The following is a 14,008-nucleotide window of genomic DNA, read 5'->3' on the forward strand; positions in this document are numbered from 1 at the left end:
AGCAAGGATCGCAAAACTGTGACAACTTTCTGTACAATGTAGTATGCTTTGTTAAAATATTAGGTCATGTTTCAAGACTATACATTTCAAGAAAATACAAAGACTGAAGACTTGAGGCTGAATATGACAATTATACAAAAATAGATTTCAGTCATAGAGACCTAAAGCACATGGAAACATGTTGAGGGTTGAATGAAGTCCCTTGCGGACTTGGTTACAGTCAACCTAAGAGTGAGGAGAGGTATTTCTCACTCACAAGATCATGCCAAAATTGTACACATGTATACGATTATGTGACAAGATAGTTGATTTCTTTACAAATCAAGATTAGGAAAAGATGGAAAAATCAGCCTTTCTTCATGATGTCAAGCAAAATATTGCCTGGTTTCCTCTGTAATCCGGAAGGGGAAGAAGAGCTTCAAAAAGAGGTCTTGAAGTGAATTTACACCGCTTCTGTAATGAAAACTGTTGTGAGACGAGGACAATTCAGAGATTTAACAATGAAGATGTGGAGGATGATGACGGACATGGCTATGAAAAACTCCTAAACTATTTTCAGCTGCTATAAAACAAATTACACAAGGAAACTCGATGTAAAATGAGAGAAAGAGAGCTCTTTTCATAAGAAAAAAAGTCTCAAGTGCAAAGAGGAGTAGCACAAGAAAAGTATACAGACACGAGCCATGAAATGATACAAAGTGGAGGGACACTTAGAAACACTGAATGAAATCTTTATGGCTTTCCCTCGGTTGAAAACTATCAAGACTAGAAACAACCAAATTAAATAGAAATTGTCAAGACAAAGGTTATTGTTTTTAAAACTCGTGATACAAAGTGGAGGAAAAGTGGAGTAGCACAAGAAAAGTATACAGACACATGTCATGAAATGATACAAAGTGGAGGGACACTTAGAAACACTGAATGAAATTTTTATGGCTTTCCCTCGGTTGAAAACTATCAAGAATAGAAACAACCAAATTAAATAGAAATTGTCAAGACAAAGGTTATTGTTTTTAAAACTCATGATTATTTAGGACTAGAATTTTTAGGCCAATTTGAGGCTCCTAAAATTTAGGAAACCCCTTAACATTTAGGGGGGGGGCCGAAGCTCTTTCTAATCCATTACAAAAAAAGTTTCTAGAAATATGACATGAGATTTCTATGCAAAGATATGCACACTATAAACTTCCACCTACACATGCACATTGTACAAACTATTCATGATCATGCCATCTTGTTAATTGTAACATGCGCATTTCCCACACTCCAAGGCATTAATCCTTTATGAGTGTGAGTCTGACCCTAACATACTCAATGACAGCCGCCCAATAGGGTCGATGACAAAGGAGCAAAACACTGACACCAAGGTAGCCCAACAGTACCTCTCCTAGATATAATCATCATATGGATATAAGTCCAATGAGCACAATACTTTCTTATGGGTTGAAGGCTCATGGCAAAGGTATGAAGATGATGGCATAGTAAGATGGGGATCTAAGAATCAAGGATGAAACTGCCATGCCCAAGGTGTCCTATTTATAGAACCTTTAGAGCCATTTGTCTAGCAAAATCCAAGATTTCATGTTTTTGGATTAATTCTCTAACTTTGCAGTTTGAGATTATATGAAAGTCAAACAATATAGCCAATAATCATGGGACTAGTTTAGAATAACTAGCCTTCCTCCTCGGATAGGATAACAATAATCAGATTTAACAGTAATTACAGCAACTAATTAATTCAGATAAATTGAAATGCACACTTTACAACTTTAATCTTAGACAATAGATAGCCCGTCGGCCCCAAAAATGGCGCCCCTTGCAGTATTTCTTTAGCTGTATTGCAAACAGAAGGAGTAAAACTAAGATTCTCAAATCTCCTCCACTAATCTAAGTTTCTCTTACTATCAAAACTTAATTAGCAAGCCTTCAAACCAATTTTCCCCTTAATCTGCTTGGAGATTGGCCTTCACCTTGCTCCTCAAAGGACAAATTAAGCCCCAAATCCGATATGCGTTGGCTGGCCTCTTGAATCTCCCTCAAATTCCTTAATTTCAAATATTGGAATTCAAGTCCTAGGCCTCAATTCTAAGCACCCATCGTGACGTGGCTGTCAAACACTAAGTTCTACTGTAAATTAGGGTTTACATCAGAGATTTTTCAATATCTCCACCTATGATGACTCAAATGGCTCGATTTTGTCAAGATAACTTGAGAGATGGCTATTGGATGAGAGAGAATACTGTAAAGAGAGAAATTTTAGAGTTTCATCACGAGAAAGGCTACTACCCTACTCAAACAGCCATGAAGCTGCCACCTACAGCTTAGACTACCAAAAACGTTGTTGCCTCCTCCTATATATTGTCACGTACAAGGTAGGCAAGTATTTAAGGTATAAATGTTTCTTGGATTTTTAAATCATTCCCAATGCATATTTCGCAGCATAGGTATTTCTAAGTTTATATTAATTCGGTTAACTTTTAGAAGGTAATATCGAGATCACCTCGGCACGATTTGTTATCCATGTGACAATTGATTTTTCAGTCCTAAACTTTATTGCTTTGAGGTTAGGTAAATTCAATTAAACTTCCTTTTTCCTTGCGAACAAAACTCATGCCAAACAATCTTTTCCTTGCTAAGATATGCAGTTAGCAATGATAACTTCCTAGAGTTTAAGCAACGTAAGAAACCTTTCATGAAAAATTGGGCTGCTGTCACTTATACTTGGAGGGCTCCAAATTGTTGTCATTTGCTGTAGGACTGGTCATTGGTGGCTGCAATTCACATCACCAACATCTCTCTACTCTCTAATAGGCTCCTCCTCTCTCACAATGGCTCCCCAAAAAAATATTTTTCTCACTTGCATAGGCAAGTTTTGCCAAGTGACAGCCTTCTAATCCCATTTTTTAACATTATCTAACTTATTAAATTAATTTTCAGAATCAATTGTTTTGATGCCGAGAAAAATAATTCCACCAACCAATAATTAAATTGGCTAGGCCGATTTGTGTTTCAAGTATCCCTGAGCAGTTATTAGCCCTTAGACCAGTATTAAATCGTTAATTAATGCCTAGTCTTTAATATCACCACTAACATTAGCGGCCAATAAATTAGTCTGGGTCAAAATCTGCCACCGAGGACCATCTACTACCTGTCAGGCATAACTTATTACAACTTTTATCTTTGGCATCACTTGATATCTCAAGGTCCTGGTCCCACACTGTGAAGTGCTTAATTTGCACCTCCCATGTGCAAGTCATATTTGTACATTTGATTAACTTTTAATCAAATGCTAAGCAAAGTGGTAAAATTCCATATCCTCGTGGCAAACCTTCCACTTGAAATCCTTCCAATCGTCCTCAATTGCACTGCAATGTACCAAAGCATCTATTGCCACTACCTAAAATACATGCGAGTATCGTAGTTAAATAGCATGTGCACCTATTGCCTAACCATGCTCATGCCCTCTACATGTGAAATTCCAATCACTAATACTAGTTATAATCCACACACATGAATCATAACCACTATCGAAACCATAAGGGATGCATCCACATGCCAAAACCCAACATTATTCTGACCGCTAAGGCAAAGTAATGCATAAACTAAGTATGACTAATGCCTTCTGTCAAATGATGTATCACATAATAGTCATGTAAAGCATATATCAACTGCCAACCATATGTAACTTATGCAATTGTACTTCTTTTGCATCACCTACAAATGTGCATTGCATACCATCCATGTATCCCACACATATCTTACAAATGTACATCACATCCAAATGTACATTCCATGCATTCCATACGTGCTAGCAACCTTGCAAATGTATAGTTTTAGAGCCTAGGTGCAAACCATACACATCTCCATACCAACTCACAATGACTAGTACACTAAATAGTGATCCCAATGACAGAAATACTATCAGTATGCAATATCCTAGATGCGAACCAAGTACATTCAAGATCCACAACATAACTAGGCTATCCATCACTAGGGGAGTAGAGGTACAACCTCCCCATTGAGCATCAAGCAATACTCTAGACTTTCTATGCTCTACTGAGCCTGAAAGAGGCCAATCCAAAATTGGCTCTAGCTAAAACATATCAATGTAAAGTGCATCACTAAGGATGATCTACCAAGTAACCCTCCTCCATCCAATTGCATTCTTTCATAGGTGAAATGATGCCAAAGCTTTCACTAAGAAACACATGGAAACTTACCTCTAACTTTACTAGCCTCAAATCCTCTACTAGATTCTAGGCCTTTTTCCCTCTTGAGCATTGCAACGCTTTATACTTTCACATTGCTACAATTCCAACTTAAGTAATATGCAACATTGCATCCAATCGACTAGCCCTCATGTATACTTGATATGCAACAAGCACCAAATGCATTAGGAAACATTCTTATTTACATACTCTGGACCCTTGCAAAGCGACTCTACATGGGAATTTGCATACTACCTACCATATCAAGATACATTTTCCCATACATTGAATGAATTACTAGCTATATTTTTCCTCATGACCAGCACTATATGGAAAACATGCATAACCCCCATTAATATCATGAGTCCCAAACACAATGGGCTATATATATGCATTGCCAAACTTGCCACTTTCTACCTAAGCATCATGCCAACATTCCTATACATGGGGTTATGCATATTACCAGTCATACCTAGATACATCGGGCCTTGCACACCATGCATTGTTTGCTACATACCATAAGGAGTTGTGCCATACATTCATGTATGCGGTCCATGAACCACTATAGTATGTAAACCAATCCCACCACCAAACCTAGTTGCCCTATAATTACATGCATGTCCTACTATCCAAAAAGCATTGAATTGTCACTTCCAAGTTGGCGCCTTGCATATACATCAATTGCCCGACTAGTATCATTTGCTTGTGCGCATTACCCACCTTTGGAACATCAAGATGTTGTATTGGCTCTTCCTTCAATGCAACTTGCTGCCCCGAAGATCTTGAAGATGATTTCCCCTTCTTCTTGCCTTTGTTGTCCTCCCTTAAGAGGTTCAAAAAGTGCATGAACTAAGGACCATTTGCCAATTACACAAACATTTCAGCTATTGTCCTTAGCTGATCTTTAAATTGGTCATCAAATTCCTCTCCCTCTTGCAAGCTATCAACTTCTAAAGGCCAAGAAGGATCCATATTTTGGTCTAAACTAACCTTATTAGCTTGCTATCCATGCTACATGCCTTGGCCAAGATTAGGCATTGCATTTTGCCTAACACTTTGTGAATTTTTCAGATTGAGAGGCATCATTCCTACTTGATTCCATCTCCCTATCTGAACATATTCTCGCTGTAATGCTCAACTAAATACAATGTCAACACTAGACTTTTGACCCTCAATTAGGTGCCTCAAGCACACCAAGTCAAGGGATTTGATGTTATCTTGGCAATGGAACCTTGAAACCAACCTTCCTCCTCGGGATAGGATGGTAAAAACTTGATTTAACAATAATTACAACAAGTATTTAATTCACATAAATTGAAATGCACATTGTACCACTTTAATCTTGGAAAAATGGACAGTCCGTTAGCCCCAAAACTACCATTTCGGAGTATGACACACTCTCCAACTCATAACCTCTGCCTTGATCACAAAGATGTGAAAGTTCGAGGTTTAGTATTCACTGCATATTGTGTTCGATGCATGAGCATCGTATATTCAGTAGTCATTCACTTCATTATTCGTTGTGTTCATTGTCTCTCATTTACCCTAACCCTAATTGTGTTTTGTGTTATCAGTTTGTACTCTGTCATACAATTGGTTTTGTGTTTTATGTATTTAGTGCATCTCTCCACATGGTATTGAACTGGATATTTCCTATGAAACCTTGGCCTTTGGTCGGAAAGCCTATCCACAGAAGCAAAAACAATAGAAGGGTCAAATGACTCTGAGCGCATTCACACCACTGCTCTAGTCTCCACAACCAAACAAGTACAGAAGCGATTAAGAGTGGGCCTCTCAACTTACTACTATCCGATCTAACATGGGCAAAGAATCATCGGACTACCATGGAGTCCAAAAACCATATCAAATTTCCATGGCTGAGTATGATCTCATCCTTATATACAGGGCTCAACAAGAGGTTGAAGGTAAGCCCAAGTTATCTCCTTTAGATTCAGTACACAAAACTAATGATCTTGCAGGACCTTCAGAATCTCCACTACGGACTAGCCATCCCCAAGTGAAACCTGGCTCAAATTACACTCCACTTCCACGTTACTTTTCTCCAAGGCCAGAAATAAACCCTATTATATCATATTCTATGCCAACTAATTCTGTATTTTCTATTGGATCTCATCAAGAAGGAACTCTTCAAAATAATCTTGGGTTTCTGAGTAATGAGGAAGATTGGTATTTCTTTATGAACTCAAAACTAGGTAAAAAGCTGAAAGAAGAAGTTGTAAGTATTCCTTCCCTTCCTTTTTCTTTAAACAATTATGTCTCATGGTCAATTTGGAGTAGGTGTATCTTCATCAAATTCTCAATCTAATGCATTTAATGGACAAAGGGAACCAACCATGTTTCCCACAACATCTATTACTAATCCATCTAGGAGTGCATTCAAGACATACTCGAGTGTGAATCATTTGGTACCGTAGTTTGCCTCTATGGCCTTACCTAGTGGACCATCCGATCATTCTGTTGTGTCCCAACCAACGTTTAGACAAGGCTATCGTGTCCCAATACCTCCACCTTCGGTACCACATGGAACTACGGCAATTTTGGTATCTTTGCATCAATCGGCACTAATTGGACATCAGCAACCTATTTTTGTCTATCCACTATTCATCCCCCTCTCCTTATCTACCACCACCACCACCATTTTATCCTCCACCTTAACCCATCTATCCATCTTCACAAACACCTCATGGTTCTAGTTCCTCATACACCAAGCATGCTTTTAATGACAAGACTCCTTTCAAGGGGTCAAACTACACTCCTTGGTCAAACTTGACCAGGCATATCTTAGACTATCACAATCTATGGGATTTAGTACAAGGGTTGGAATCCCAACCTGATCCCGCACTTATTCCATATGAGGTCGGTACCACATGGAACTACGGCAATTTTGGTATCTTCGCACCAATCAGCACTCATTAGACATCAACAACCTATTTTTGTCTATCCACTATTTATCCCCCCCTCCTTATCTACCGTCACCACCACCATTTTATCCTCCACCTTAACCCATCTATCCACCTTCACAAACACCTCATGGTTCTAGTTCCTCATACACCAAGCATGCTTTTAATGACAAGACTCGTTTCAAGGGGCCGAACTACACTCCTTGGTCAAACTTGACCATGCATGTCTTAGACTCTCACAATCTATGGGATTTAGTGCAAGGGTTGGAATCTCAACCTGATCCCGCACTTATTCCATATAAGGTCGGTACCACATGGAACTACAGCAATTTTGGTATCTTCGCATCAATCGACACTCAATGGACATCAACAACCTATTTTTGTCTATCCACTATTTATTCCTCCCCCCCTCCTTATCTACCGCCACCACCACCATTTTATCCTCCACCTTAACCCATCTATCCATCTTCACAAACACCTCATGGTTCTAGTTCCTCATACACCAAGCATGCTTTTAATGACAAGACTCGTTTCACGGGGTCAAACTACACTCCTTGGTCAAACTTGACTAGGCATGTCTTAGACTCTCACAATCTATGGGATTTAGTGCAAGGGTTGGAATCCCAACCTGATCCCGCACTTATTCCATATGAGGTTGTCTGCTCATAGAAGACTCATAACGCCTCCGATATTGTCAAGCTTATGCACGGCTTATTGCTTGAGTTTCAATCTCAACTTTAGCATTTCGACTTAGCATCCGAGAATTGGGCACACTTGATTGACCGCCATGCAGCTCAAGATAGGACTCATCGCATCGATTTGGATCATGAGCTCCAAAATTTTAAAATCAAAGGCAAGGATGACTTGAAAGTCAAGTTGGCTAAGTATTAGCCTCTCCTCACTAAGTTCTCAACCACTAGGGCTCCCAAGTCCTCTGTCAATCAGGTTACCCTGTTCCTTGACAAGCTACCAAGAAAATATTTACATTTTTTGCGGCAGGTGATTTTACAGCCTCTGACGCCCACATTTTATGAGTTTAAGTATCGATTGTTGCATTACCCACGATTGTTCGATCAATTTCATAACGCATCCTCCATAGAGGGGACTCTCGTTGCATCTTCTCAAAAGGGACAGCAAGGCAAGTGCAAACAAGATTCAAACTCAAATCAAAATCAAAATCAAAACAAGGCTAGTGAATCCCAAGGAACCACACAATCCACTCTTGAACCTGGATGGTAGAATGTACCTGAGAAGAATAGGTATTGTCATCGTTGACAAAAGACTCGCCATTATGACGACAAGTGTCGATCTAAGGCAAGAGGCACACAGTCAAAATCCAAGAATTTGAACCCCACACCCCAATCGGGTAACCCCCAGTAGAGGAAGCAGGGTGGTGGCAATCCCTAGCAGGGGCGGTAGCGAGGCTAGACCCACACTACCATCAATCAACCATCACAGTTGACGAACTACTCAACTCTAGAAAATTTATCTAACTAGTCTGCAAAGGCCCACATCGTCACCTTAGAGATATCACAAGCGAGTCTCATTCACATCTGCAAGTTGTCTCCCAACGAGGTGACAACACAGGCCCACTTATCATAGCCAAGCACATCAACACTTGTTTGGCTTGTGGACTGTGGAGTCACTCATCACATGACTCCTATAGAAAACATTTTTATTTCTCGCGCCCTAGCAACCGAGAGAGTTCGTCTAGGAAGTAACTTCTCAGTCAAGATTCAAGCCCAAGGTTGCATCAGTTTTGCCACTGACCAGGGTCTGGATCTGGCTTCGCTGGATGATGTCTATAATGTCCCCCAGCTTAGGGTAAACTTGTTGTCCATTCAACAACTTTGCCAAGTAGGGTGAGCAGTTTTCTTCATTGCAACCACAATCGAGGTCCTAGACTGTCAAACTAGCTTAGTGATTGCTTGAGGCAAGGCATAGCCTAATGGCCTTTACCACATGACCCATTTTTTTACCGAGCCAACTGCCAATGATTTAGAGTTGCATCACTTCCAAGACTTAGCCACCACACGGGAGCCCACAAACTCTAAGCGTCTTTGGCATTTTCACTCAAGACAACTTGGCTATGACTCTCTTTATGAATTGTCATGCCAAGGGATGGTTGACGGCCTTCCACGCCTAACATTATCTTGCAATGTCTATAAAACATGTCAACTAAGTAAGCAACATTGTACACCCTTCCCTCGGTAGTAGTCTACCACACATGTTGAGGAGCCCCTTAGACTCATTCATATAGATCTTTGTGGTCCCACATCCACTCTTGCCTCGAATGGCACGTTGTACTTGTTCTTGATAGTGGATGATTTCTCTAGGTATATGTGGTTGTATTTCCTCGAGTGCAAGTCCAAATCTTCACTTATCTCAATGTTTGGGTGCTGCTAGTTTATGTAGATACTTCGAGGAATTATTTTGGTGGCGAGTTTACCTCCCACGAGTTCTATAAGTTTCTACAAGAGCAAGGCATTTCATACCAGCTCATGTCTACCAACGACCCCTGCACAAAACAGAGTCGTAGAGCGTAGGAACCGGTCAGTCATGAATATGGCATGCTCTATGCTCTTCGCAACAGAGCTCCCTAAGCGCCTCTAGATTGAGGCTGTAACACTTTGGTGTACATCCTAAACTGATGTCCCCGGCTATGGCGGTCCCTAAAAAAACTCCATACGAGGCATTTTTTGGCTCTCGGCCTATTGTTTCTCACTTCATAGCCTTTGATAGTTGTGCTTATATGCACACTCCAGATGACAAGATAGAAAAGCTCACCCTTCGAGCTGATCTCTTGATCTTTGTGGGCTATCCTTCCGAAGTGAAAGCCTATCATTCGTTCAATCCTCAAACAAACAAGGTGATCGTCAAGAGAGATGTCATCTTTGATGATAAGAACATCATGCAATCTTCTACACCGCACTCTGCATACTCATCTCCACTCACATCACATGAGATCGTGCCTTCTAAGCCGGGTCTACTACCCGCTCCTAACCTTTCTACAGACGCTCCCGCTCCCAAGTCCCCCTCCATAGAACCCCCTACTTCACTGGTACCAACAGACCATGCAAGATTTAAGAATTCTTCCACCAGATTCCACTCCAAAGAGCCTTAGAAGGTCTACTCAACTCACCCCGCACGCTTCATATGCATCATTGTTTATAGCTGATTGCATTGCACATTTCGAGCCCGACAATTGGCAAGAGACTCTCTAGGACCCTCTGTGGCATGAGGCCATGGAAAAAGAATTGGATAGTATCGACCAAAATGGGACCTGGACCTTGGTAGATCATCCTCGTCACAAGCTACTCATTGGGACTAAGTGGATTTTTAGGACCTTGTTGGACCATCCTCATCACAAGCTAATCGTCCTCGTCACAAGTTGGTCATCGGGACTAAGTGGGTTTTTAGGACCAAGCTCAAGGCTAATAGTACATTATACAAATATAATGTTTGCCTTGTAGTGTAAGATTTCAGGCAAAAGCATGACATTGACTATGAAGAAACCTTTGCACCTACCCCTCTTATCCACGTCCAATGGACGAGTCAACTCGTCCAATCCATCATGTCCAATATGACACGTCCGATGGAAATTCTTTGACTGTTTCAAGTGCATGTTTGTGACCATTTGGGGTCACTTTTGGGGTTATTTTTAGGTGTTGTTTAGGAATCCTCTCCACAACACACTTGTATATACCCCAAATCTCTCTCTCTCTCTCTCTCTCTCTCTCTCTCTCTCTCTCTCTCTCTCTCTCTCCTCCCGTTGCCTCCCTTCTAGCAATATACTCTCTCCCTCTCTTTCTCTCTCTAATTTCAATTTCAAATTTCAAGCTCAACTTTCAAGCTCTCTATTCTCAAACTCTCTCTCCTCAAGCTCCCTAACCCCACTCCTTGAAGATCTCCTTCACCATATCTCCATCTTGCCTCCACTTTTAAACTCTCCATTGGCCATCCTCTCTATCCTCAAGCTCTTTATATGTAAACTTCTAGTATAAAGTCTCTAAATGTTTAAAGTATATTACTTTGAGTCCCAACATTCGGTATAGGTATTAAAATTATATGTACACTTTTTTTCATTGGACATAGATCCAAGATTTATTAGTCCGATTAGTACCGTACTAGTATCGGACGGTACTAATCGGATGCCATCGGGCATGACAACCCTGCACCTACCACTTGGTTGACATCATTTCGTCAGTTGATTGCACTCGCCGCTCACCACACTTGACTGATCTATCAAATGGATGTCAAAAGTGCCTTTCTGAACGGTTATTTGGAGGAGGAAGTCTACATGGAGTAGCCTCCTAGATTTTCTTCTCTTGACCAGAACGATAAGGTATTTTGCTTATGGAAAGCTCTTTATGGACTGAAGCAAGTATCCAAGTCTTGGTACCATATGATAAACAAGTTCTTACAGACTCATGGATACCCTTCTACCCCCTATGATCCACATGATGGTACCACAAGCGTAAGGGCCAACTATATCCTCTTGTACGTTGATGACATACTTTTCACTGGCTCAGATTCTATTACCATCGCAGAAATCAAGGCAAAGCTTTGCGCTACATTTGAGATGACTGACTTAGGTTTATTGTCTTATTTTTTGGGGATGAAGATTGTCCAATCCAAGGAAAGTATCTTTCTATCACAACAAAAGTACACCCTACAGTTGGTGAAACAGCATTGCACCGATCAGACACAGCTCGTGGCCACGAATCTTAATCTCACTGTCCATCTACGTAAGGATAGTAGACCCGGCTCAAAAAGCATGATCTCATGTTGTATGGAAACCATCACTCTATTGTAGGGAAACTACTTTGGTTGATACATACTAGGTCAAATCTTGCATACTCAGTTAGTTTCCTTAGTCAGTATTTTAATGCACCTAGAATGTCTCATTGGATTACTTGTCTTCATATGTCAAGATATTTAAGGTGTACTTTTAATTATGGACTCACTTATGGTCATGGTTTATGCTTGCAGGGTACATTAATTCTAACTAGGGGCAAGAGATCTTGACACCCCGCATTTGACGGTAGCTACCTCTTTACCTTGTGTAAGGTACTCATATCTTAGGCTAGCCATAAGCAAGAGACGGTGGCACATCTATCTGAGGAACTTCTTGGTTACGCTTCAATTTCATTGTGAGACGTCTATAGTTGTCTGCTATGATAACCAGAGTGCCATCGACCTTGTGGACAATCCGATCATCACACCTCACACGCGGCACCTAGCGGTTCACTTCCACTTCACCAAAGAGCAGGTTGAGCTAGGCACTATTCACCTGGAGTTTATGCCTTACAGTGATAATTTTGTGGATATTTGACTAAGGCGGTCAACAGGCTAGTTCTACAGTACCTTCTACCACAAATCAGTTTAGGTACACCCTTCTCTACTTCTTCAGATTGACAGGGAGAGGATATGTCACGAGCACGTGAAATTTTGAGATACTTTAATCTTGTTGATAACATTTAATTAAGTTATTAATCAAATGTGCAAGGTTATTTTAGCATATGTGATACACATGGCAGTTATTTCATGGTAGTAGGCCAAGGATCCCAAGATGTAGTGGAATGTCAAAGGCAAAAGTTGTGATCAATTATGCCGATTGGATTTTGGTAGTCAATTGGTATCAGATGTGACCCTAGGATAGTGGTTTGACCAATAAGTGTCAGTGGTAACATTAAGAACTATCATTAATTAATTAATTAATTAATGCTAGTCTAAGGGTCAACCGAGGTTCGGGACCACTTTAGGTTGCAAATGGCTTAGCTAATTAAATTATGGATAGGCGGCACATTTAATTTTGGGCAAGGTCAGAAGGGTTGCATTTAACTTTCAAAATTATTTAATTTCGAAATTAATTAAATGTCAAAATAATGCTGAAAAATGGATTTAGAAGGCCGCCACTTGGCAAAAATGCCCACACAAAACTAAAAAACGTCTTTGGAGACCAAAGAGAGGTATTCACTACATTCAGCTTGTGAGAGAGAGGGAGGAGATGCTACTAGTCTGATCTACAGCCATTAAGGGACCTTCTAAGGCAAGCAAGGGGAAGAAAAGACCAATCAGCAGCAATCGATAACAATTTTGAGGCTTCTTGAAGCTAGCGACAACAATTGATAGCTAGCAATAGCAAATTCTCACATTCCTGGCAATAGACGACAGCTTCTAGATAGTAACTAATAGGCTGCAGCCAATCTAAAGACCTCTCTCGCAACAAATTCTTGAATTTCTCTCTCTTCTGGCATTTTCTCACCTTCTCCGGCTTGTGCTCAGTCAATCTCAACATTTCTCAGTCTTTTGGATCAAATTTGGTGGACACAGAGAGATCTCTGCTGTAAACTCTAAATTTCTGTAGAAATTAGGGTTTGATAGCCACCTCAGGACCCATGCCAATTGGTGAAGGCATCGTACACTGAATTTAGCACCTCAAATTTGTGTAATTGTCAAAGAATTCAAATGCCAGCCCATTCATTGTAATTTGGGGCAGCATTTGGCCAATTAGTGGTTCCATTTGTGCAAGTCTTGGGTGAAAAATCAAGGGGCAATTGGTCCAAATTGATTGTTGATTGTTGCTACAGCAAAGAGCCTTTTTGAAACAGCAAAGGAGGTTGTAAATCTCAGCTTGTACTCATTCCATTAGAAATCAAGTTAAAGAAATACCAAAAGGCGCACCTGTTTTTGGGGCCAACAAGGTGTCCAATGTTCTATATTATTAAGGTAATTTGTGCATTTCAAGTTATATTCATTTGTTGATTGCTGTAATTAAGTGCTTAATAAGGAAATCGCCACCCTCTCCAAGAAAGAAGGCTGGTTTCAAGGTACTTCCCTCTTACTTCTCCTTCCAATGTGAGAAAGGGCGGTTTC

The 14,008-nt window shown here is 40.4% G+C and overlaps 1 protein-coding gene across 1 annotated transcript in view; it reads right to left on the reverse strand.

Annotated features, from left to right (window-relative positions):
* The window catches only part of LOC148010863 (Zn-dependent exopeptidases superfamily protein), a 198,549-nt gene that overhangs the window by 158,718 nt on the left and 25,823 nt on the right, over nt 1-14,008 (reverse strand). The gene's annotated exons all lie outside the window — the stretch shown is intronic.

This window comes from Lygodium microphyllum, chromosome 29 (genome assembly GCF_053477565.2).
Source record: "Lygodium microphyllum isolate KBCC chromosome 29, Lygodium_microphyllum_v1.1.10, whole genome shotgun sequence".
Lineage (NCBI taxonomy): Eukaryota > Viridiplantae > Streptophyta > Polypodiopsida > Schizaeales > Lygodiaceae > Lygodium > Lygodium microphyllum.